The sequence below is a fragment of the Theropithecus gelada genome, chromosome 4, assembly GCF_003255815.1.
Source record: "Theropithecus gelada isolate Dixy chromosome 4, Tgel_1.0, whole genome shotgun sequence".
Taxonomy (NCBI): Eukaryota; Metazoa; Chordata; class Mammalia; order Primates; family Cercopithecidae; genus Theropithecus; species Theropithecus gelada.
In genome coordinates this window covers 20,453,760-20,477,543 of record NC_037671.1, presented here as the reverse complement: position 1 = coordinate 20,477,543, position 23,784 = coordinate 20,453,760, and the positions used below count along the sequence as shown (strand labels likewise).

The 23,784-nt window shown below is 43.3% G+C and overlaps 1 protein-coding gene across 4 annotated transcripts in view; it reads right to left on the bottom strand.

Moving 5' to 3' along the window:
• The window catches only part of CAP2 (cyclase associated actin cytoskeleton regulatory protein 2), a 171,074-nt gene extending 153,170 nt beyond the window's left edge, over positions 1-17,904 (bottom strand). Inside the window, exon 1 of one of the 4 annotated variants that reach the window (XM_025383110.1) lies at positions 17,538-17,904. The gene's annotated coding sequence lies outside the window, so the exon portion shown is untranslated. The remainder of the gene's footprint in view (positions 1-17,537) is intronic. The other 3 variants (XM_025383112.1, XM_025383113.1, XM_025383111.1) reach the window with 3 other exon arrangements.
• Between the last annotated feature and the right edge of the window lie 5,880 nt (positions 17,905-23,784).

Genomic DNA, 23,784 nt, shown 5'->3' with positions numbered 1-23,784 from the left:
GTTAAGGAAGATCTAAGGGAAGTTTAAATTAGGCAAGATTTGGGAAAAGATTAAATGGTTGAGGGTTTGGAGGAAAACGGAGAAGCTAGGCTATCTTAGACGTTTTGCTTCAGGGAAGGTGGTGCCAATCAAAACAGAGATAGGGAGTGCCCAGGGCAGAGGAGTTCAGAGTTACAGGATCTGCATTAGAAGTGCCTACAGTTGGTAGTTACAAGTAGGGACCTAAAGCTCAGGGGACTTCTAGAAATATGACTTAAGTATTATCTACCCAATAATAATACATGCCTCAGGATTCTTGGGAAGGTGAAAGGAGACCATGAAGTGAACTTTGCAACTATAAAGTGATGCCTACATGTCATTATTATAATTTCCCTCTGAATGGTCCACCGCACTCATCACTGCAATCTGTACCCAGTGAGTGTTCAGTCCCTGAATTATCATGGCAAGTGTCACCACCTCTTCCATCTTCCAGACACAATGACGGTAACAACTCACATACCACACTTCTTTTTTGAGACAGAGTCTTACTCTGTCACCTAGGCTGGAGTGCACTGGCATGATCTTGGCTCACCACAACCTTCACTTCCTGGGTTCAAGTGATTCTCCTGCCCCAGCCGCCTGAGTAGCTGGGATTACAGGCACCCACCTGGCTAATTTTTGTATTTTTAGTAGAGATGGGGTTTCACCATGTTGGCTAGGCTGGTCTCGAACTCCTGACCTCAGGTGATCCGCCTGCCTCAGCCTCCCAAAGTGCTGGAATTACAGGTATATAGGGACTAGCCCTACAGGGCCTGTGGGTTTTTCTCCTCATGTGTGGAGAAGAGAGATCGTAGAAATAAAGACACAAGACAAAGAGATAGAAAAAAAGACAGCTGGGCCCGGAGGACCACTACCACCAAGACGTAGAGACAGGTGATGGCCCCGAACGGCTACACTCCCTGATATTTACTGCTTACAAAACAAGTGGGCAGGGTAAGGAGGGTGAATCTTCTAAGTGATTGACAAGGTGAAGCAAGTCATGTGATCACAGGACAGGGGGCCCTTCCCTTTTAGGTAGCCGAAGCAGAGAGATGGCAGCATACGTCAGCGTTTTCTTCTCTGCACTTACAAGAAAGATCAAAGACTTTAAGACTTTCACTATTTTTTTCTACCACTATCTACTATGAACTTTAAAGAGGAATCAGGAGTATGGAAGGAGCATGAAAGTGGACAAGGAGCGTGACCATGGAAGCACAGCACCACAGGGAGGGGTTTAGGCCTCCGGATGACTGCGGGCAGGCCTGGATAATATCCAGCCTTCCACAAGAAGCCGGTGGAGCAGCGTGTTCCCTGACTCCTCCAAGGAAAGGAGACTCCCTTTTGTGGTCTGCTAAGTAACGGGTGCCTTCCCAGACACTGGTGTTACCGTTTGACCAAGGAGCCCTCAAGCAGCCCTTATGCGGGTGTGATAGAAGGTTCACCTCTTGTCTTCTTGGTCACTTCTCACAATGTCCCTTTAGCACCTGACCCCATACCCACCGGTTATTCCTAGGTTGTATTAGTAATGCAACAAGGAGTAATATTAAAAGCTAACGATTAATAATGTTTATAATAATTGATAATCGTTCATGATCATCTCTATGTCTAATTTGTATTATGACTATTCTTATTCTAACTATTGTCTTTATTATACTGAAATAGTTTGTGTCTTCAGTCTCTTGCCTCTGCACCTAAGTAATCCTCCGCCCACACAGGCATGAGCCACCACACCCCGCCTCACACACCACACTTCTCAAACCACACCACAGAACAAACACACTGCAAAATCACTGCAGACTGCAACCAGAGGGATATCAAAAGGACCATGGACTGAAAGCATAAAAGAGGCTATCCTTTTATATAGTCAGTCACTTCTCATGACTAGAAATGTTTTACTTTATTAAATTCTGTCATTTCAATGTGAAGAATGCCTTATCTCTCTGGAATGGTAAGTGCTATGGTTTGGTTTGTTTGACTCCCTCCAACTTATGTTGAAATCTGATCCCCAGGTAGAGCCTAATGGGAGGTGGGAGGTGGGAGGTGGGAGGTGTTAGGGTCATGGGGGCGGATCCCTCATGAATGGCTTGGTGCCATTCTCACAGTAGTGAGTTCTTGCTCTATTTGTTCCCAAGGGAGCTGGTTGTTAACAAGAGGCTGGCATCCACTTGTGAGCTATAGAGTGGCAAGAAAAAAAAGAGCCTGGCACCTCTCCTCTCCTCCTGCTACTTCTCTCGCCATGTAATCTGCGCATTCCAGCTTCCCTTCAACTTAATCCACGAATGGAAGCAGCCTGAGGCCTTCGCTAGAAGCAGATGTTTCTTGTACAGCCTGCAGAACTGTGAGCCAAATAAACCTCTTATCTTTATAAATTAGTCTCAGGTATCCTTTACAGCAATACTAATGGACTTAGACAATGAATAATAAGGTTTGTTGAAATTCCTTGTAATCGTAAAATTTACCAGCATTCATTGTAATTATATGCAATTAAATAATAGATTCAGCAACTCTCTTAAAAGAAAATGAAAAAAGAAAAACCTTAAAGATCAGTTCTTAAGTGCTGAGCCAGTTTTATGAATAGAAGTTACTAACAAATCCAAGTGTGATCATCTGATGTAAAATAAAATAGCCAGGTGATCAATGTGGCCCAAGCATTCCTCCAGCCCCCTTGGAGAAGCATGTGTCTCTAGCTTCCTGGGTCTACTTTCACACTTGACTTTGATTTTTTTTTGTTTGTTTTTGAGACCAAGTCTTCTTCTGTCACCCAGGCTGGAGTGCAGTGGCAGGATCTCAGCTGACTGCAACTTCCACCTCCCAGGTTCAACGGATTCTCCTGCCTCAGCCTCCTGAGTGGCTGGGATTACAGGCATGCGCTACCACACCTGGCTAATTTTTGTATTTTTTGGTAAAGATGGGGTTTCACCACGTTGGCAAGGTTGGTCTTGAACTCCTGACCTCAAGTGATCCACCTGCCTGTAATCCCAAAGTGCTGGGATTACAGGCGTGAGGCACTGCATCTGGCCATTTTTTTTTTTAAGACAGGACTCAGTTGCCCAGGCTGGAGTGCAATGGCACAATCATAGCTCACTGTAACCTTGAACTCCTGGGCTCAAATGATCCTCCTGACTCAGTCTCCCAAAGTGCTAAGATTACAGACATGAGCCACCACACCCAGCCTCAATTTATTACTTCAACACAATCAGAGTTTTCAACTGTGTTGTTGACCACTAAAAAAAAACTGCAGGTTCTTTTTTTGCTCTTTGAACCTGGGAGCCCAAAGTAAAAGGGAAAACGGAGAAAGTGGGTAAAGTGGAGAGAAAAGAATGGTGTGGAAGAAACAGAGAAGAAAAAGGAAACAAGAGAAAGCTTCAAAAAGAGGACGGGGCTACCAGGGATACTCAAGGAGGACGAAAGCCCATTTCAGCCTCTCTCCAAACAGTGTTCAAAACACAAAAGGCAACTATCTGATTCCAAAAGACAAAACAATAGTACATGAATTGAGAAGAATCAAAATTGAAAAGGGAACCCATTTGGGAGTAAAACGCTGGGTTTTCTTCTTATTTTCTTCTTCAGGGTCAACCCGAAGTCAGAATTGTGTGGGGGTGCAGGTAGTAAACACTCCAACAGAACCCCCTCCTTTTGGCCAGAGGAACTGGAAAGGGGGCCCTGACTAACAGAAGAGTGTGAGGAAAGCCCAGGTTTTGGGTTTTGTTTGCATTTTTCTCTCCCAAACGTGGCTATAGTCACAGAACTGTGTGGCAGAACAGTGAGCAGAAGCACAGGCACCTGAAGATTTGTTCAAAAGAAACCTGGGCCGCGGTTACTCACACCTGTAATCCCAGCACTTTGGGAAGCCGAGGCAGGCGGATCACAAAGTCAGGAGTTTGAGACCAGCCTGACCAACATGATGAAACCCTGTCTCTACTAAAAATACAAAAATTAGCTGGGTGTGGTGGCACGCGCCTGTAATCCCAGCTATGCAGGAGGCTGAGGAGGAGAATTGCTTGAACCCGGGAGGCGGAGGTTGCAGTGAGCCGAGATCGCACCACTGCATCCCAGCTTGGGTGACAGAACAAGACTCCGCCCCCACCCCACCCCCCGCAAAAAAGAAAGAAATATGGGCTTACTGACAGAAAAGTAGGGGAACAGGGGACCTCGTGGTCCACAGAGTATGGGGAGAATTCCTGGTATTTTATTCCTCTTGCTACTATGTCCTAAGGATGGCCCCAAGTCTTAGAGAACTGTACTACAGCAGCATAAGCAGCGTAAACTTTAAAATAAATTCAATCCTTCCAGAAGAACAGGAAAAAAGGATCTTGGGGTAGAGGTGAGTGGCGAGAATCCCAGAGAGGAGAGAGCTAAAGAAGGGGATGCCCTGGCTCTGTGTATGAACCAGCACAAGTCCCTGAGCTGTGCATGTGTGGGACGGTCCCAAAGGCTTTGCAAACTGAAATAGACATAAACCACTGCTCAGGCTGGGCGCAGTCGCTCACACCAGTAATCCCAGCACTTTCAGAGGCTGGGGCAGGGGGATCGCTTGAGCCCAGGAGTTCAAGACCAGCCTGGGCAACATAGGGAGACCTCGTCTCTACAAAAAACTTAAAAATTAGTTGAGTGTGGTGGTGTGCACTTGTAGTCCCAGCTACTTGGGAAGCTGAGACAGGAGGATCACTTGAGCCCAGGAGATCGAGGCTGTAGTGAGCCAAGATTGTGCCACTGCCTTCCAGCCTGAGTGACAGAGTGAGACCCTGTTTCAAAAAAACAAAACCTTATGCTTTTTTGTTTCAAATAAAATAATAATAATAATAAACAAAACAGAAGAAGAAATCATGACCAAAAACTTCCAAACTTGGTGAAAGCTATACATTTACAGATCCAAATAGAGTAGTTGCCCTTTTCCCAGTTTCACTGTCTACAGTTTCAGTTACCCATGGTCAACCATGGCCCAAATATAGGTGAGCACAGTACAATAAGATATTTTGAGAGAGAGAGAGAGACCGTACATTCACATAACCTTTATTATAGGATATGGCAATAATGTTCTAGTTTATTACTAGTTATTACTGTTAATCTCTTACCATGCCTAATTTATACATTAAACTTTTTTAAATTTTGAGATGGAGCCTCACTCTGTCACCCAGGCTGGAGTGCAGTGGTGTGATCTTAGCTCACTGCAACCTCTGCCTCCCGGGTTCAAGAGATTCTCCTGCCTCAGCCTCGCAAGTGGCTGGGATTACAAGCGTCTGACACCACACCCGGCTAATTTTTGTATTTTTAATAGAGTTGGGGTTTCACCATGTTGGCCAGGCTGATCTCAAACTCCTGACCTCAGGTGATCCACCCCCCTTGGCCTTCCAAAGTGCTGGAAGGCGTGCACCACCGCACCTGGCCTTATATATTAAACGTTATCACAGTAGGTATGTATAGGAAAAAACGTGGTCTATATAGGACTTGGTACTATCCATGCTTTCAGGCATCAGCAGGGGGTCTTAGACCATATGCCTCATGGATAAGAGGGGAATACTGTAGTGCTGTCTGTCTGTCTTCTGTCTGTTATACACCCACACTCACACAATACCTTACAGTGAGTACCTCCAAAGAGGAGAAAAATAAAGATGAATAAAGTAAAGATATAACTGCCTACAAAGAAATAAATAAAATGTAATGGCTGTTATCCTTTTTTGAGAGGTGTCGTAAGTACTAAGACCTTTAATTCTTTTTTTTTTTTTTTGAGATGAAGTCTCACACCGTCACCCAGGTTGGAGTGAGTGGTGTGATCTTGGCTCAATGCAACCTCCGCCTCCCGGGTTCATGCCATTCTCCTGTCTCAGCCTCCGGAGTAGCTGGGATTATAGGTGTGTGCCACCACGTCCAGCTAATTTTTTTTTTTTTTTTTTTAGATGGAGTCTCACTCTATCTCCCAGGCTGGAGTGCCGTGGCCTGATCTCTGCTCACTGCAAGCTCCGCCTCCTGGGTTCATGCCATTCTCCTGTCTCAGCCTCCAGAGTAGCTGGGACTACAGGCGCGCACCACCACACCCAGCTAATTTTTTGTATTTTTAGTAGAGACGGGGTTTCACCGTGTTAGCCAGGATGGTCTTGATCTCCTGACTTCGTGATCCGCCCACGTCGGCCTCCCAAATTGCTGGGATTACAGGCATAAGCCACCACCCAGCCATTTTTTGCATTTTTAATAGAGATGGAGTTTCACTATGTTGGCCAGGCTGGTCTCGAACGCCTGACCTCGTGGATCCACCTGTCTCAGCCTCTCAAAGTGCGGGGGATTACAGGCGCGAGCCACCGTGACCGACCACGACCTTTAATTCTTAAATGTCTTCCTTAGGGACACCCAGTAAAACAAGGAGTCACTAGAACTACGTCAATTAATGAATTGGTTCATTTACTAGTACTGAACTAGAAAGGTTTTGCCACAGTTACTGACCCTTGGTTTTTGGTCAGAAAATAGCAGCAGGGTGAGCTACAACAGGAGTCTTCAATTCTTTTACTTGTATATACCCTAAAAGAATTTTGTAAAAGCCTCTTGCACATTTTTAGATTGGCATATAGAAACTGTCACCAAAATGTGAATAGTTGCAAAGAATGTAACTTCCAACACTGTAAATACTGACATATAAAACTATCTTCTATGTCCAATGGAATTCATTCTTACTCATTTTAAAAGAATACAGGAACAGGCTGCTCTTATAATAGTCACAACTTTTGCATCATTCCATTTTCTCCCTGAACTTATATTTCCACGCTTCGTGCGCTACAGAAGTTTAGCCTAATTTTACGTATTTTATGATTTAGTATATTTTACGCTTTAGTATATTTTACTCATTAGCCTACCATACTTTTCTGCATCAAAAACATTATTTAAATTTAAATTCTAATTCTATGGTCAAAACTTTTTTTAAAAAAAGCTATTCTGATACCATTGTTACTATTAGTAGGGCACTACTTAGAAAACAACACAAATATTACAAATTTTGACAAATAATTACTAAAAGTAAATAAAAAGCAACTTTATTGGAAATCTCTCTCTTTTGAACACTTTCATTTTTCATTACTTTATGGATATTGGATGTACATATTTATTAAAATGAGTCAAGGTGGCTGGGTGCAGTGGCTCACACCAGTAATCTCAGCACTTTGGGAGGCTGAGGCGGGAGGATCACCTGAGGTCAGGAGTTTGAGACCAGCCTGGCCAACATGACGAAACCCTTCTCTACTAAAAGTACAAAAAAGTTAGCCAGGCATGGTGGCTAGCGCCTGTAGTCCGAGCTAGCCAGGAGGCTGATGTATGAGAATCACTTGAACCCAGGAGGCGGAGCTTGCAGTGAGCCAAGATCGTGCCACTGCACTCCAGCCTGGGTGACAGAGCAAGACTCCATCTCAATAAAAAATAATAATAATAAAAATAAAATGAGTCAAGGTTGAGCATCAATTTGATTCTGATTTTTTTGTTTTTATCAATGTAATGCTGGGAAACATAATGAGGAGATGGAAAGGGAGGAATTTTGTTATAGAAATGTCACTTAATTTTTTGAACTCCTTCAACATCACATGGTAGTGAAATATCAAAACTTATTTTAGGCCGGCTGCGGTGGCTCACGCCTGTAATCTCAGCACTTTGGGAGGCCGAGGCAGGCGGATCACAAGGTCAGCAGATCGAGACCATCCTGGCTAACATGGTGAAACCCGGTCTCTACTAAAAATACAAAAAATTTCGACAGGCGTGGTGGTGGGTGCCTGTATGGGAGGCTGAGGCAGGAGAATGGCGTGAACCCAGGAGACAGAGCTTGCAGTGAGCCGAGATCGCACCGCTGCCCTCCAGCCTGGGTGACAGAGCAAGACTCGGTCTCAAAAAACAAACAAACAAAAAACTGATTTTAAGTGTCAGTGTAAGGAAAAACTGAGAAGACAAATTTCATGAGTACCCTAATACTTGTTCATCTGGGTCACCTCTGTCATTCATTGCCTTTGACTAAGCTATTTTACAACTCTGTAAAGATATGTTAACTTGCAGAAATCTGATAGTAAAGCAAGTCATACAGACATGCAAATAAACTTTATCCTGTGGAAGTCCAATCACCTTCCCTCTCCCATTGTAGAAGAAGCCAGTTTTATATGTATTAAGCAAATTCATTCCAGCATTCTTATAAATGATCTCCTTTAAATTGACTGGAAGACCTTTCTGGCTCTCTCATATTTTAAATAAGTTTGAAAATGTCTATTTTTTATTTGTATGAGAGTCAAAATTTTATTCTCTTTTAGAGTTTATCCTTTAATATCGGTTTACGATTTGATTAGATTGGCCTTCGCTTTTTGTTTTTTAAGATAGATTTAGAAAACACGTGATTGGCAAAAGGGTCTCTGCTCAGACAATAGAGTCATTTGCTTTCTCACCCTTGCAAAGAAATTTATATTCAGAAATTTCCCCCTTTCTTGCCCTCCCCATCCCCTAGAGTTTTACATCCTTGGGTAAAGCAATTTATTAAAATGGGTTAGCCATAAACCATTTAGTAAAATGGATTAGGAAAATGGGGTAGACATACGCTTTTTACGAGGAAAGTGAGAGAAAGGTGATTATGGAAAAGCAGATGAGAAAGAGAACTTATGTCTCCACTACAGGTCCATTGTCATCAAGATTAGTCTTAGGAAAAAGCACATATGGAAGAGGATGATTTGGACATTTATATTCTCAAAACACTTGTGCATATGTACCTTTGGGAAGCCTTTGCATATAGCAAATGCACACAGTTTAAAGATTGCTGAACCAAAATAAGAAGCATAAAAAAGAGTTCCATCCCAATTGTATATTATATAGAGACTCACACTATTAACAAGCCTCTTTTTAAAGTTTTCAGTTACTGAAGACTTTCAATTAGATAATTGTCCACCTTCTATTCAGAAAGGCATTGAGGGGAGTGAACTCCTAAAGAAGAGAGAGGCTGTTCTGAAGCAAGATGGAAGGAGGGGGAGTGGAGGGTAGTCTACAATGGGAACTTTCAACACAGAGAGAAGTACTAAGAAACAGAGAAGAAATTCAAATGGAGGAGAAATAAAAATGTAAACTTAAAATTGCCTAAAGAATTGTGGATCTGCATTGTACCCTGAAAATCTCTAGCCACAGCTTCTAGCGTGACCGCCGAGAGAAAGACTATCTGCATTTAGCCTACCTCATGTCAAGTAACCAATTAGTTGAACCTGTCCATCAACCAGCCTAACTCATTAGGCCAGACATTTGTTTTTCCTGCCACTGGAGGGGGTGAGTAGCAATACCAGGACAGTACGCATTCGATGGAAAGATCACACACATCATATTGATCTATCACTTGCACAGTTTGGGTAATACATAGGTTACTATGTTAGTTCCTTTCAGGCTGCTATAACAAAACACCACATAGGTTACTATGTTAGTTCCTTTCAAGCTGCTATAAAAAAACACCACAGACTGGATAGCTTATAAACAACAGAAATTTGTTTCTCACAGTTCTGGAGGTTGGGAAGTCCAAGATCAATGCAGATCAAGGCCCACTTTCTGGCTCACAGATGGCACTTTCTTGCTGTGTCCTTACTTGGCGAAAGGAGCAAAGGGTCTCTCTTGGTTCTCTTTCATAAGGGCACCAGTCCATTCATGAGTGCTCTACCCCAGGATCTATTCACCTTCCAAGGCCTTCCACTCCTAATAGCATCACAATGGCAGTAAGGATTTCAACATATGAATTTTGGGAGGACATAAACATTCAGCCCATAGCAGCTTCCAAACTAAGATTACAAATGGATGCCTCCACCTCCAGTGTATCACACTATAACCAGACTGAACTATACATCCGCCATCTGGAAGCCTCTTTTACCTGGTTCTGAAAAATCTGATCATCTCATTTTCTTAGTGTGGTCCAATTTAACTGTTCTTGTTGCCTTAGGATAAAATAATTCATTTTCATAAGAATCCAGTGATTCTTTTTTTTTTTTTTAAACGGAGTCTCGCTCTGTTACCCAGGTTTCAGTGCAGTGGGGTGATCCCGCCTCACTGTAAGCTCTGCCTCCCAGGTTCACGCCATTCTCCTGCCTCAGCCTCCTGAGTAGCTGGGACTACGGGCACATGCTACCACACCCAGCTAATTTTTTTTTATATTTTTAGTAGAGCTGGGGTTTCACTGTGTTAGCCAGGATGGTCTCGATCTCCTGACCTCGTGATTCACCAGCCTCTGCCTCCCAAAGTGCTAGGATTACAGGCGTGAGCCACCGCGCCCGGCCAAGAATCCAGTGATTCTTCTCTGACTAAAACTAAATAGAAACAAAGTAGGAAATGATGATAATCACAGAATAGATTCTTTGAGACTTATGTTTACAGCTTAAGTGTCATCTTCTATTCATTCTGTCTTCTTTCACCGATCTTCATTTTTGCATTCCTAGATGCTAGGGATACAGCAGTCACTCAACATAGAGGGAGTAAGTCAACCAATGGATCCCAGAATTTCTCTGGATTTCCAAATGGAATGATGCAAAGTAACAGAGGTTATTTTCTCATTAAACTGTGCACAATAATGGGACAACAAAGCTGTCTACATACTACAGGTCTGTTTTGTGTGTGTGTGTGTTTTTGAGATGGAGTCTCACTCTGTCACCCACACTGGAGTGCAGTGGTGCGATCTCAGCTCACTACAACCTCCGCCTCCTGGGTTCAGGTGATTCTCCTGCCTCAGCCTCCCAAGTAGCTGGGACTACAGGCACGTGACACCATGCTTGGCTACTTTTTTTTTTTTTTTTTGTATTTTTAATAGAGACGGGGTTTCACCATGTTAGCCAGCATGGTCTCAATCTCCTGACCTCGTGATCACCCACCTTGGCCTCCCAAAGTGCTGGGATTACAGGCGTGAGCCACCGTGCCCGGCCACTACAGGTCTGTCTTTGGTGTCTCCAGCATCTAACTTCTCCAGGAACCATCTTCCTCTTCAGAACTGCCATTTAGGTTAACTCCCTTCTATGTTCAGCCTCTTGGAACCCTCCTTCAGCCTCTCAGAATACCCCTTCCCGTCAAAACAAAAGAGATTTTAGATCAGACTTCTATATTGCAGAATGGCCTTTAAATTCTGAAAAGCTGAGGCCTGATAGGAACATCAAAGGTGATTTACTTCATTCATGTATCAGGTAAATGCGAAATTTTAAGAATCAGGGGCTAGTGCAGCTTCTGCAGGTGGCTAAGTGTTCAATGAGAAGCCAGGATTATTAGATGCCTAATTAACTTGACAGGGTAGATGAAGACGCCATTCATAATAGTCATAATTTCTTCTTCTGGTTTTAGACAACATTCTATGTCCTTTTCTGTATAGGGCTGTACACTGAAAGGGAAACAATCCCTTCACATAATTTCTCAGTGAAAGAAGCCGTATTTTCCTAAAGTGGAAAAAGTGTCTATTAAAGAGAGAAACAAAACAAGATGGAATTTCCCCGGATATAAAAGCTCATGTAGGCCGGGTGTGGTGGCTCATCCCTATAATCCAGCACTTTGGGAGGCCGAGGCAGGTGCATTACCTGAGGTCAGAAGTTCGAGACCAGCCTGGCCAAAATGATGAAACCCTGTCTCTACTAAAAATACAAAAAATAGCTGGGTGGTGGCACGTGCCTGTAATCCCAGCTACTGGGGAGGCTGAGGCACGAGAATCGCTTGAATCCGGCAGGCGGAGGTTGCAGCAAGCCGAGATGGCGCCACTGCACTCCAGCCTGGGTGAGTGACAGAGCGAGAATCCATCTCAAAAACAAACAAACAAAAGTTCATGTAGCAAAAGGACAAATATTGTATAAGGTACTTAGAATAGGCAAATTCAGGGACAGAGAGTAGAATGGTGGTTTCCATGGATTGGGGAAGAGGAGAATCCAGAGTTATGTTTAGTGGGTACAAAGTTTCAGTTTTGGATGATGAAAAAGTTCTGGAGATGGACAATAGTAATGGTTGCACAACAGTGAGAATGAGGTTAATGCCACTGAATAGTATGCTTAAAATGTTGAAAATTGGGTCGGATGCGGTGGCTCAAGCCTGTAATTCCAGCACTTTGGGAGGCTGAGGTGGGTGGATCACGAGGTCAGGAGATCGAGACCATCTTGGCTAACACGGTGAAACTCCATCTCTACTAAAAACACAAAAAAATTAGCTGGGCGTGGTGGCGGGCGCCTGTAATCCCGGCTACTTGGGAGGCTGAGGCAGGAGAATGGCGTTAACCCAGGAGGCGGAGCTTGCAGTGAGCCGAGATTGTGCCACTGCACCCCAGCCTGGGCAACACAGTGAGACTCCGTCTCAAAAAAAAAGTTTAAAACAGGCCGGGCGCGGTGGCTCAAGCCTGTAAGCCTAGCACTTTGGGAGGCCAAGATGGGCGGATCATGAGGTCAGGAGATTGAGACCATCCTGGCTAACCCAGTGAAACCCCGTCTCTACTAAAAAATACAAAAAACTAGCCGGGTGAGGTGGCGGGCGCCTGTAGTCCCAGCTACTCGGGAGGCTGAGGCAGGAGAATGGCATGAACCTGGGAGGCAGAGCTTGCAGTGAGCTGAGATCCGGCCACTGCACTCCAGCCTGGGCAACAGAGCGAGACTCCGTCTCCAGTTAACAGCAATTTAAAAATTCCTCATAAAGATTTGTTCAGACTTTAAGGTGCTTTCCCCCTTCTAAGTTCAAGGAGAAATATCCTGAATGAACGGCAAAAGCTCACAGCCTAAGTCAACGACAGATCTAGATCTGCCCAAGGCTCACTGTTACCAGAATTACCTAACTAAATCATATCGGAAATACTAGACCACCCAGCAGGATATACAATACAAGGCAACTTTTAGTGAGGTTTAGTAACCACTCATGTACTTTGATTAAAGTAATATTCCTTTGATGTAATAATAAAGTTGTCCTCCTTCCCATCCTAAACCCAGGTGATGTAAGGAGATGAAGATGCCCATGAGTGACCGGGTTAAAAGGTTCTGCTGTGAAATTCAGCTGTGAAATTTTAGATTTTCCACACTTCTCAAAACATTGGGAAATACATTTACAACTAGAATGTAAATAGAATGAGAAGTCACAGTGTCAGATCTAGTCATTTTATCTTGGTTTGGGGAAATGAGTAAGTGGTTACATGCCATCAATGTGTAAGTCAAAGGAGAATCAGGTTTTTTTTTGTTGTTTTTTTTGCCATTAAAATACATGGCATATTCACACCAAAGAGCTCTTGCGCATATGTGCCAAGACACATGGAAAAAAGTCTCCAAAGCAGCATTCTTTGTAATAGCAAAACATGGGAACCAACCCAAATGCCTGTCAACGAGAATGGTGAAATAAATCATGGAATATTTGCCAAGAAATATTACATACCTACATGCAACAACATGGGTAATTCTTTTCTTTTTGATATGGAGTCTCGCTCTGTCGCCCAGGTTGGAGTGCAGTGGCGCCATCTCCGCTCACTGTAAGCTCCGCTTCCTGGGTTCACACCATTCTCCTGGTTTATTGTAAAACAGTTTTATCACATGTATGTGTTCCGAAACAATAGTGTTTAGGTGTGTTTTTTGATTTATAAAAAAAGGTATTTATAATCTCGCATTCTTTCTTGAGATGGAATCTGTCGCCCAGACTGGAATGGAGTGGCACAGTGTCAGCTCACTGCAACCTCCGCCTCTCAGGTTCAGGCGATTGTCCTGCCTCAGCCTCCAGAGTAGCTGGGACTATAGGCGCCTGCCACCACGCCCGGCTAATTTTTTGTACTTTTTAGTAGAGACGGGGTTTCACCGTGTTAGCCAGGATGGTCTCGATCTCCTGACATCGTGATCCGCCTGCCTCGGCCTCCCAAAGTGTTGGGATTACAGGAGTGAGCCACCACGCCCGGCCCAATGTGGGTAATTCTTAATGACCTAATGTTGAATTTTAAGAATGCGAGGTTAGGCTGGGTGCGGTGGCTCACGCTTGTAATCCCAGTACTTTGGGAGGCCGAGAAGGGCAGATTACCTGAGGCCAGGAGTTTGAGACCAGCCTGGCCAACGTGGTGAAACCTCTTCTCTACTAAAAACACAAAAATTAGCCAGGTGTGGTGGCATGTGCCTGTAATCCCAGCTACTCAGGAGGCTGAGGCAGGACAATCGCCTGAACCTGAGAGGCGGAAGTTGCAGTGAGCTGAGACTGTGCCACTCCATTCCAGTCTGGGTGACAGATTCCATCTCAAGAAAGAATGCGAGATTATAAATACCTTTTTTTATAAATCAAAAAACACACCTAAACACTATTGTTTCGGAATACATGCATGTGATAAAACTGTTTTACAATAAACCAGGGAATGATTAACACAAAATTCAGGGTTGGGAGGGACATGAGAGCAGGCACAGAGGAAAAACACAAAGATGCAACAGGATGCTAACAATCTAGTACTTCCTCCCCCAGTCTTCTGTTTATTTTCTTTAACAATTTTATTGAGATGTAATTTACATACCACACAATTCACCCATTTAAGGTGTACAAATCAATGGTTTTTAGTGTATTTACAGATATGTGCAACTATCACTACAGTCAATTAGAGGATATTTTCATGTTTCAGCTTAAAAAGGAAACCCTGTGACCTTTATCTATCACTTCCCTACCCAACCCACCTCCAACCCCTTCAGCCCTAAGCAACAAAAAAATCTACTTTCCAGCTCTATACATTTCCTTGGTCTGGACGTTTTCATATGACTAGATCATACAGTATGTGATATTTTGACTGGCTTCTTTCACTTAGCACAATGTTTTCAAGATTCATCCATGTCGTAGCTTGCATCAGTACTCCACTCCTTTTTATGGCCAAATGATATCTCACTGAATGGATATACCACCTTTTATTTACCCACTCATCAACTGATAATCATTTGGTTTGTTTCCACCTCTTTGTTATTACTAATGGTGTTGCTGTCAACATCTGTTTACAGGTTTTTTTGTGAGCATATGTTTTAATTTCTCCTGGACATATATTTACAATGGAATTGCTAGGTCATACGGTAGCTCTATGTTTAATTTGAAGAACTGCCAAGCTTTTCCAAAGTGAGGGCACCATCTTATATTCCCATCAGCAGTGTACGAAGGTTCCAATTCCTCCACATCCTCACCAGCATTTGTTATTATCCGACTTTTTGATTATAGCCATGCTCGTGAGTATAAAGTGGTATCTCATCATGGTTTTGATTTGCATTCCCCTGATGAATAATGATGTTGAGCATCTTTTCATGGGTTTATTAGCCATTTGTATATCTTCTCGGTAGATAGCTATTCAGATCCTTTGCCCATTTTTAAATTGGATTATTTTTGTTTCTATTATTGAGTTGTAAGAACTCTTTATATGTTGTGGATACAAGTCCCTTAAATCAGATACACAATTCCTAAATATTTCCTCCCATTCTATGAGCTATCTTTTCACAACTGTCTAGTCCTTAAGCCCTAGTTTATAAACCTAGTGATGGGTTCACAGGTGTTCAGTTGACTATAATGTTCATAACTTAGCATATTATTTTTACGTATAAAATGTTACATAATAAATTAAAAACAAAACAAACCTCATGCATAAAGATGTTAGGAAATATTCAAAACAAAACAAAACACCATAATGCTCAAAATAAGTTAATGCTTTTCTGGAGGGTATTTAACTTAACTACCAAGCTGTAACAGGCACTCAAGAGAATGTGGCCCATTAATCCTTTCAAAAGGTTCCTCTCCTGATTCTAGCACAGAGTCAAGCAGTGGGAGTAGCAAACTACTACTAGAAGGACAAATCCATTCCCCTCTCTCTTGTGTTTTCTGCTCCTCCCTCAAGCTAAGAATAGTTTTTACATTTTTTAATGCCTGGAAAAAAACAGAATATTTTGTTACTGGTTAAAAGTTCAAGGTTCAATGTCTGTAAATAAAGTGAAACACAACCTACAGGTATTGTCTTTAGCTGCTTTCAAACTATAACCGTGGAACTGAGTAGTTGCTAAAGAGACTATACAGCTTGCACAACCTACGTGTTTACTATCTAGCTCTTAACTCAAAGGTTTACGAAACCCTATCCTGTATCAACAAATTAAATTACTTCTCACGTTAACGATGGGGAACAAAAACCTACTTCCTACTAGCAAAGACCACCTTGATAATCACTTTCCTGATTCCTGATAGGTAACTTCTTTTTCTCTTTATCCTTAAGAAGTATTTATATGACACTTCGATTGTAACGTTATTAAGAATTTTTTTAAACGTCGGCATTCAAGAAGAAGTCGCCTTTCCTTGCGAAATATGCAGTATATTCAAGAAGTCATGCTCCATCTACACTTAAGGTGCTGAGTTAACTATTTTACACACTTTTATTGTCCATCCATCACATGCTGTGAGCCAAATACTGTTTGGTGCTGTAGGAACTACCAAACAACCCATCCTTGCTCTCCAGAGGCTTGCAGTCTAATTAGACGCTAGTAACGATCAATCCAATTCTCTAAAGTTCACTCTACCGTTGTAATTTTACACTAAGTGGGCTTAGATAGTTTACCAAGAATTCTAAGGAACATTGCTTAAATGAAATCTACAGAAGCAGTAAAGAAACAGGAGTACTCAGTAAACTACAGTGCTCAAGTCCCAGAAGCTTCTGTATTTCCATGACTATAAAACCAAAGGCCCTAGATCTTCTTACCAAGTGTTCATCTCCACTCCGGCTGTTTGGACCTAGTCCTGGTTCAATTTCCTAAATGCAGTAATCCATACATACTCATTTTTAAGAATGCATCCATTCAAATATTGCTACAACTTGCAGCAAACACCACTCTGATGAGAATAAAGAAAAGGCCATCTGCAGGTTGATTTTTGGCCCTAAAAGTGATGATAGGGTGGCTACTTCCATGAACACCCCTCTACCCAAAGCAGTCAGAGGGCCAGCGGCGGGTGCCGTTTTTCCGAGCCGTTCCCCCAGTCTCAGTTGCCTCTGCATTTTTCAGAAGTGACTCATCGCCTCAAGTCAGGTTCTGCAGAGGGGAAGCCAGGTCTGTTTCTTTCTAGCACTTTCTGATCGAGGTGGCTCTGGTCAGAGCCGGCGCAACGACTCCCACCCCACCCCTCTGGAAGACTCACGGCCGGGCGGACGAGACCCCCCAAAGTTAGAGCGGCGGGGCGGGCGGTGGCGCTGGGTGGGGAGGCCGCGGCCGCCCGCCAACCCCGGGCCGCTCCCGCCCGCACCCCGCCTTGCGAGCGGCCAGGACGCCGGAGCTGGGGAGGCGGGGGCAGGGCGCGCCGCTCCGCTGACCCAGATGGGAGTGCGCCCGTGCCCGCACCCCGGTCCCAGCGCCCCGCGCCCCGGTCCCCGCGCCCCGGCCCCCGCGCCCGCGCCGCCTTTATTCCCCGCGCGCTGCCGCCACAGCCACCGCCACCGCGTGCCGGCCGCTTCTCCACCCTACCCATCGGACGCAACTTGCCAGCGCCCGCCGCCAGGCGCCCCCCGCACCTGCACCCCGACCCCTCCCCACCTCGCCTGGCCTCGACCGCTGCAGGATTACCTGCTTCGCTGCCCTGGGGTCTCGTCCTCGGCAATGCAAATCCGTGGTCGGCCACTCGCACCCTCCTCCCGCGGCCCTCCCCTTCTCCTCCCCTCTCCCTCCTCCCAGCTGAATAGGAGCCGGTGTCAGTCACGCTGCTCCAGGGGAGAGTCGCCGGCAGCTTCCGGAGCTCCAAATACAGACGAGCTGAGGGGGGAGAGGGAGAGCAAAGCCACGCGGGTGGGGAGTGGAAATAAAGGGGAGCAGAGAGGAGAAGGGGGTGGAGGAAAGGAGGGGCAGATGGGCCGTGGGAGAAAAGACAGGGAGATGGGGAAGGCAGAGCCAGGGAACGCCAGCCTGCCTGCCAAGCGCCAGGCTACGAGAGAAATGGATTCAGTACATGAGGCAGTACTGCAAAGAAGTCTGGAAAGATCCGGAGGCTCCTGGCTGAAGGAGGCACAGATAGATCGGATCCCCGAAGACTTGTGCAGAGAAATGGGTAACGGATCCTCAGAAATAAAGAGACGGCATGTGTGTCCCCAGACCCAATATGAGGAGAAAGGCTCACGGAGGAGGAGCTAGACAGCTAACGCTTTAACGAGGCATCAAGACTGGGTGCACTCATAGTGCGTGTAATAACATTTTTAAAAAGTATTTTATAAACAGCAACTTTTAAAGTGTCCTGATTATTTAAAAATTAAAGTAACCAAACCCACTCGACTTCTTAAGATGTTCAGTGTATTTGCGGCCACTTCCCCTTTATATATTGATTATAATTACAAAATTGGAGGCTTTTCTCTTAACGTCATTAGAAGGAAAGCATTGATTTTCAATTTTCATCAAAGTTGATTTCAATCTAAAAAAGTGACTTGAAGCTCTTTATTGAATGAATGCCAGGAAAATAATTGCAGAGAAGAGAAAAAAAGAGGGGAAATGTAATTGACATCTTCTGAAAGTAAAATCTCCAAACAATAAATATGAGATGAATTTCTAAAAGGCCAATATTCTCTGTCGATTTTAAAATTGCACATAATTTGGTTCTGTACATTATAAGGCTTATTCTGACCCCATAGGTCACCACTTATACAAAGGTCATTCCAATTACACATTGCTCTCTGCTGACAGTAATGAGGTGCAGCGAGTCTTTGCTTCCTTTTGTCTGGAAAGAAGGGAAACAAAATGACAGAAACATTGATCAATGAGTGCGTACACTGCATAAAGCCAGAGCCAGCACCCTCCCTATTCTGTGGATACCTTGCATATGGCCAGCATTCAACATGCGTATATTAAATAATGAATGGATGGATGGATGAAGTATATATGCATTTAGAACATTTGTGTTCCACAAATGCAGAAAAAAAATATATATCCATAAGAATCAATGTGTGCAGGATCACAGGGAAGTTCCAAACATCCATTCGATATGACTTTTTTTTTTTTTAAGCACTAACTTCAACAAACATTAGCAGAGTATTTCCTTAGCTAAATCTATTTTTTATTGGAGTATAAAGTATTATGGAGTGTAAGAGTGGATGAGCCACAAATCCTGTCTTTAGGTTGATAATATAATAGGAAGATGTGAAGAGTATAAAAATAACCACAGTTCAAGAAATGTCATTAAAAAAATTCTAAAAGAGGTATTAACAAATTTCCATGGATGTTCAGATGAGAGAGAGGTTGCTTCTAGACTGGGGATCAGAGAACACTTTCTGATGGACATGAGAGTTGAGTCTTCATGAGGAAATGAGACATTAAGAGTGGATCATGGAGGAAAAACCCTCAAGATGATGGGCAGGGACAAAAGTGAAGAGGTAATAAAGGATGGCATGTATGAAGGACAGTCTGTGAGTTTAGCTGGAATGGAGGGTTGTGGAAGCCAGGTATGGAAGGAAGGTTAGGCCCTGGCTGGTAGATGCCTTCAATCTTAGCCTAAGATGTTTGAAGCCTAAATAGTAGGCACTGGGGGACTATTGACCATTTTTGAGCATAATCATGATAACAATCATTAATTTGGTGGTGGCATATAGGACTGGAAAGAGACAGGAGGCCGGGAAATCCACTAAGAAATAATTAGCTAGTCTGGAGGGGAAAGTAATGAGTCTCAACTTGAAGCCTGAACTATTCCCTTAACTAGCCCTGTCTGTCATAGCATCGGTCTGCTATACGATGTCTCCCCAGAAGGACTAGCCCCCAGTGAACGCTTCTTCCTCACAACTCTTTGATACTTATTGTCCATATTTTCCAACTAGACCTATACATTCCAATAAAGTAGGGATTAGGTCTGTTTGGTTAATGGCTGTTTTCTCAGGCCAGACACATGAAGATCATTGACTACGTATTTGTTGATAACATTTTCTTTCACAGGATTAGGTCAGAAGGTAGTGGAATTGGAAAGAAGAGGACAGTAGCTGGGCTTTTTAAACTCTTTTCAGTTTCCCTGGAGATTCCAGCCCAAACCTGCCTGTCTCATTAGCTAATGATCTCATGATGTGCTAAGCAAGGAGGCTGATAACTGTGTTAACTTCTACTCCTTCAACTTTTCTCCCCTCTGTCTCAAAATGTCTCCCATCATCTCCTTTGCCCTGTATATTTATTTTGAGTTCTTCCACCTTGTGCCCTTGTCCTTGCATTGTGAGCCACCTCCTCTGCACTGAGTTTGTCTTCATGGATTACACTCCAATTGCAACAGCCAAGGCTGAACTCAAGGGCTGATAACACAGTAGACTCAGGGGAAAAAGGAGAAACCTATGGTTAGAATGATTCTACTGCTCTTTTACCTTTGTTTATACAAAATACAACTTTTTAATGAACGCTTTTATATAAGGGACTTTGCTAGAATCTCAACAGAGGAGGTGACCCAGGACCTCGAAATTTATTGTCTATAAAGCTTATATAGTACAGTAGTTCCCCTGTATCCACAATGGATATGTTCAAAGACCCCCAGTGGATTCCTGAAACCACAGATTCATATTGAAACCTCTATACAGTATGTTTTTTCCTATACATATGTACCTATGATAAGTTGAATTTATAAATTAGGTACAGTAAGAGATCAATGATAACAATAATAAAATAGAACATTATAACAATATAATGTTGTAAAAGTTATGTGAATGTAGTCCTTCTCCCTCTCTTCAAATATCTCATTGTACTATGCTCGCCCTTCTTCTTCTTGTGGTGATGTGAGATGATAAAATGCCTGTGGGATTTAATGAACTGAGGTGAATGACGTAGGCATTGTGATGGCGCTTTAGGTTGCTGTTCATCTTCTGATGATTATGTCAGAAGACGAGTCATCTGCTTTGGGTGATTTTATCAGTTTGTTCTTGCATTGCTGTAAACAAATGCCCAAGACTGGGTAATTTATTAAAAAATGAGGTTTAATTGTCTTACGGTTCTGCAGGCTGTACAGGAAGCATAGCAGCTTCTGCTTCTAGGGAGAACTCAGGGAGCTTTCAATCATGGTGGAAGGCAAAGGAAGAGTGAGGCATCCTAAGTGGCAGGAGCCGGAGCAAGGGGAAGGGGGAGGTGCCACACACTTTTAAACAACCAGATCTCACAAGAACTCACTATCACAAGGACAGCACCAAGGGAGGATGGTGCCAAACCATGTGAAACTGCCCTCATGGTCCAATCACCTCCCACCAAACCCCACCTCCAGCATTGGGGATAATAATTCAACATGAGATTTGGGTAAGAACACAGACCCAAACCATATCAGTGACACTGGATCATGGAGTCTTTGCCATGGCTATGGTTGGATGCAGGAGCCAATGATGTCAACAGGCAGATAACCTGGACAGCAGGGGTATCCAATCTTTTGGTTTCCCTGGGCCACAGTAGAAGAAGAAGAATTGTCTTGGGCCACACATAAAATACTAATGATAGCTGATGAGCTAAATATATATATCTCATAATACTTCAAGAAAGTTTACGAATTTGTGTGTTGGGCCACGTTCAAAGGCATCCTAGGCCACGTGTGGCTCACAGGCCCCAAGTTGGACAAGCTTGTTAAACAGCATAAATATACTGGGCAAAGGGATGATTCACAAATGGACAGGATGGAACAGGATGGCTTGAGATTTCATCACCCTACTCAGAATGGAGCACAGTTTGAAATTTAAAATTGTGTATTTATGGAATCTTCCATTTAATATCTTCAGACTACAGATGACCATGGATAACTGAACCAAAGAAAGCAAAACCACAGGCTGCTGTATCAGGTGGCATCCCGGCTTCTGTGGTCTCTTCTCCAAATCTTCTCCTGAGGGCCTGTCTTAAACTGTTTGAGCTGAGGCACGAACAGCCTCATTCATCAGAATCATCTGGATAGATCATGTTTGGTATGTTTAGCCTTTCGGGAATATCTTCCTTTTTGAAAGACCATCTTATGATAGCCGTGCCTTAACTCAATTTTCAGGCAGTGAAGTTGGGGTAGGTTAGAAGAAGGTATTTGAGAAGAGGAAGGAGGTGCCTGACACCACTCAAACCACTGTGTGTGTCTCTAATAATCTACCTTGTGGATAAGATTGTCCCCACATAAAAAATTTATGTAACTAAAAATAGATAAGACCACTGATCTTAACAAACATAATCATCTTTTTTAAATGCCACTGACTTTTAGAACTGTACCTGAATGCTTCAGTCCACTTTCATTTCTTTCTTCCTTAAATACCTTTGAAATTTACAGTCTATTCGTTAAATTAGAAATAAATTACTACCTTAAATTTCTTCTGTTTTCTGTTTCTTAAGGGTTCCCTACCGATCTGTAAATGCCTAAAAGCAAGGTCATAGATATCTCAAATGTCTTTTACGTCATTACTCAATCCTAAGGAAAGGGCTGCTACCAGTGTGTCTTCCTCTTGTTACATGTTAGCAAATATCCTCCATTCATCCGTAAGCCACCAGCACAGCTATACTTAGTGTTCCTGAACAAGGACAGTTCATGCATGATATGCAATCAGTGGTCAGTCAACAGTTTTATTAGTTTGCTTAATGAAACAAATCCAGATTTAAACTTGGGACTTATAGAGAAATAGGCAAGTTTATCCTTTTGTTTTGTTTTGTTTTGTTTTGTTTTGAGACGGAGTCTCGCTCTGTCACCCAGGCTGGAGTGCAGTGGCACGATCTCGGCTCACTGCAAGCTCCGCCTCCTGGGTTCACACTATGCTCCTTCCTCAGCCTCCTGGACTACAGGTGCCCAACACCACGCCCGGCTAATTTTTTGTATTTTTAGTAGAGACGGGGTTTCACTGTATTAGCCAGGATGGTGTTGATCTCCTGATTTCATGATCCGCCCGCCTCGACCTCCCAAAGCGCTGGAATTACAGGCGTGAACCACCGCGGCCGGCTGGCAAGTTTATCTTAAACAATGTGGGAAATAAAACAATTGCCAAAAGCATTGAACACGTTTTTATAAAAATCCCAGTTATTGAGAAGAAATACGGTAATGGTTTTGATAGCAGAATTAATAAGAGAAAAGCCAGACGTCAAAGTTTAGAGACAGTCTGAGGAAGAGAAATTATTCGAGAGAATGTAAGAGACCTGTAGGCCGAGTTGAACCCAGAAAAAGCTATGAATATGATATTTAACACTTGTACTCTGAGTATAAGGAAGGCTTCAGAGGGTGAAATTGCCTGAGGCCAATGGTTAGGTTTTATGAGTAAGAAAGCAAGTTTATTTATTCTCCATAGAATCTTTAATGAAAATATAGAACAGATAAAAATATCACATCATCCTAACAGCATGTATTTGTGTATTCTTTCATTTCTCTTCATATCTCTTCTATGTGGTATATTTTGTAGTTGTAAGTTAAAAGAGAAGCCATAATCTATAGTTGAAATCAAGAATTAGATTTCAGGCTGGGCATGGTGGCTCACGCCTGTAATCCCAGCACTTTGGGAGGCCGAGGTAGGTGGATCACCTGAGGCCAGGAGTTCGAGACCAGCCTGGCCAACATGGCGAAACTCCATCTCTACTAAAAATACAAAAATTAGCTAGGCATGGTGGGAGGTGCCTGTAATCACAGCTACTTGGGAGGCTGAGGCAGGAGAATTCCATGATCCCAGGAGGCAGAGGTTGCAGTGAGCAGAGATCATGCCATTGCACTCTGGCCTGGGCCTAGTCTACAGAGTGAGACTCCGTTAAAAAAAAAAATTAGATTTCAGTTTTAAAGATAAAATTGAGAGTATTGAGTGGAATCCTGCCCCTCTCATTTAATCATGGCAGAACGTAAGTTTTTACACTATTGCTAGAAATGGGGCAGCGG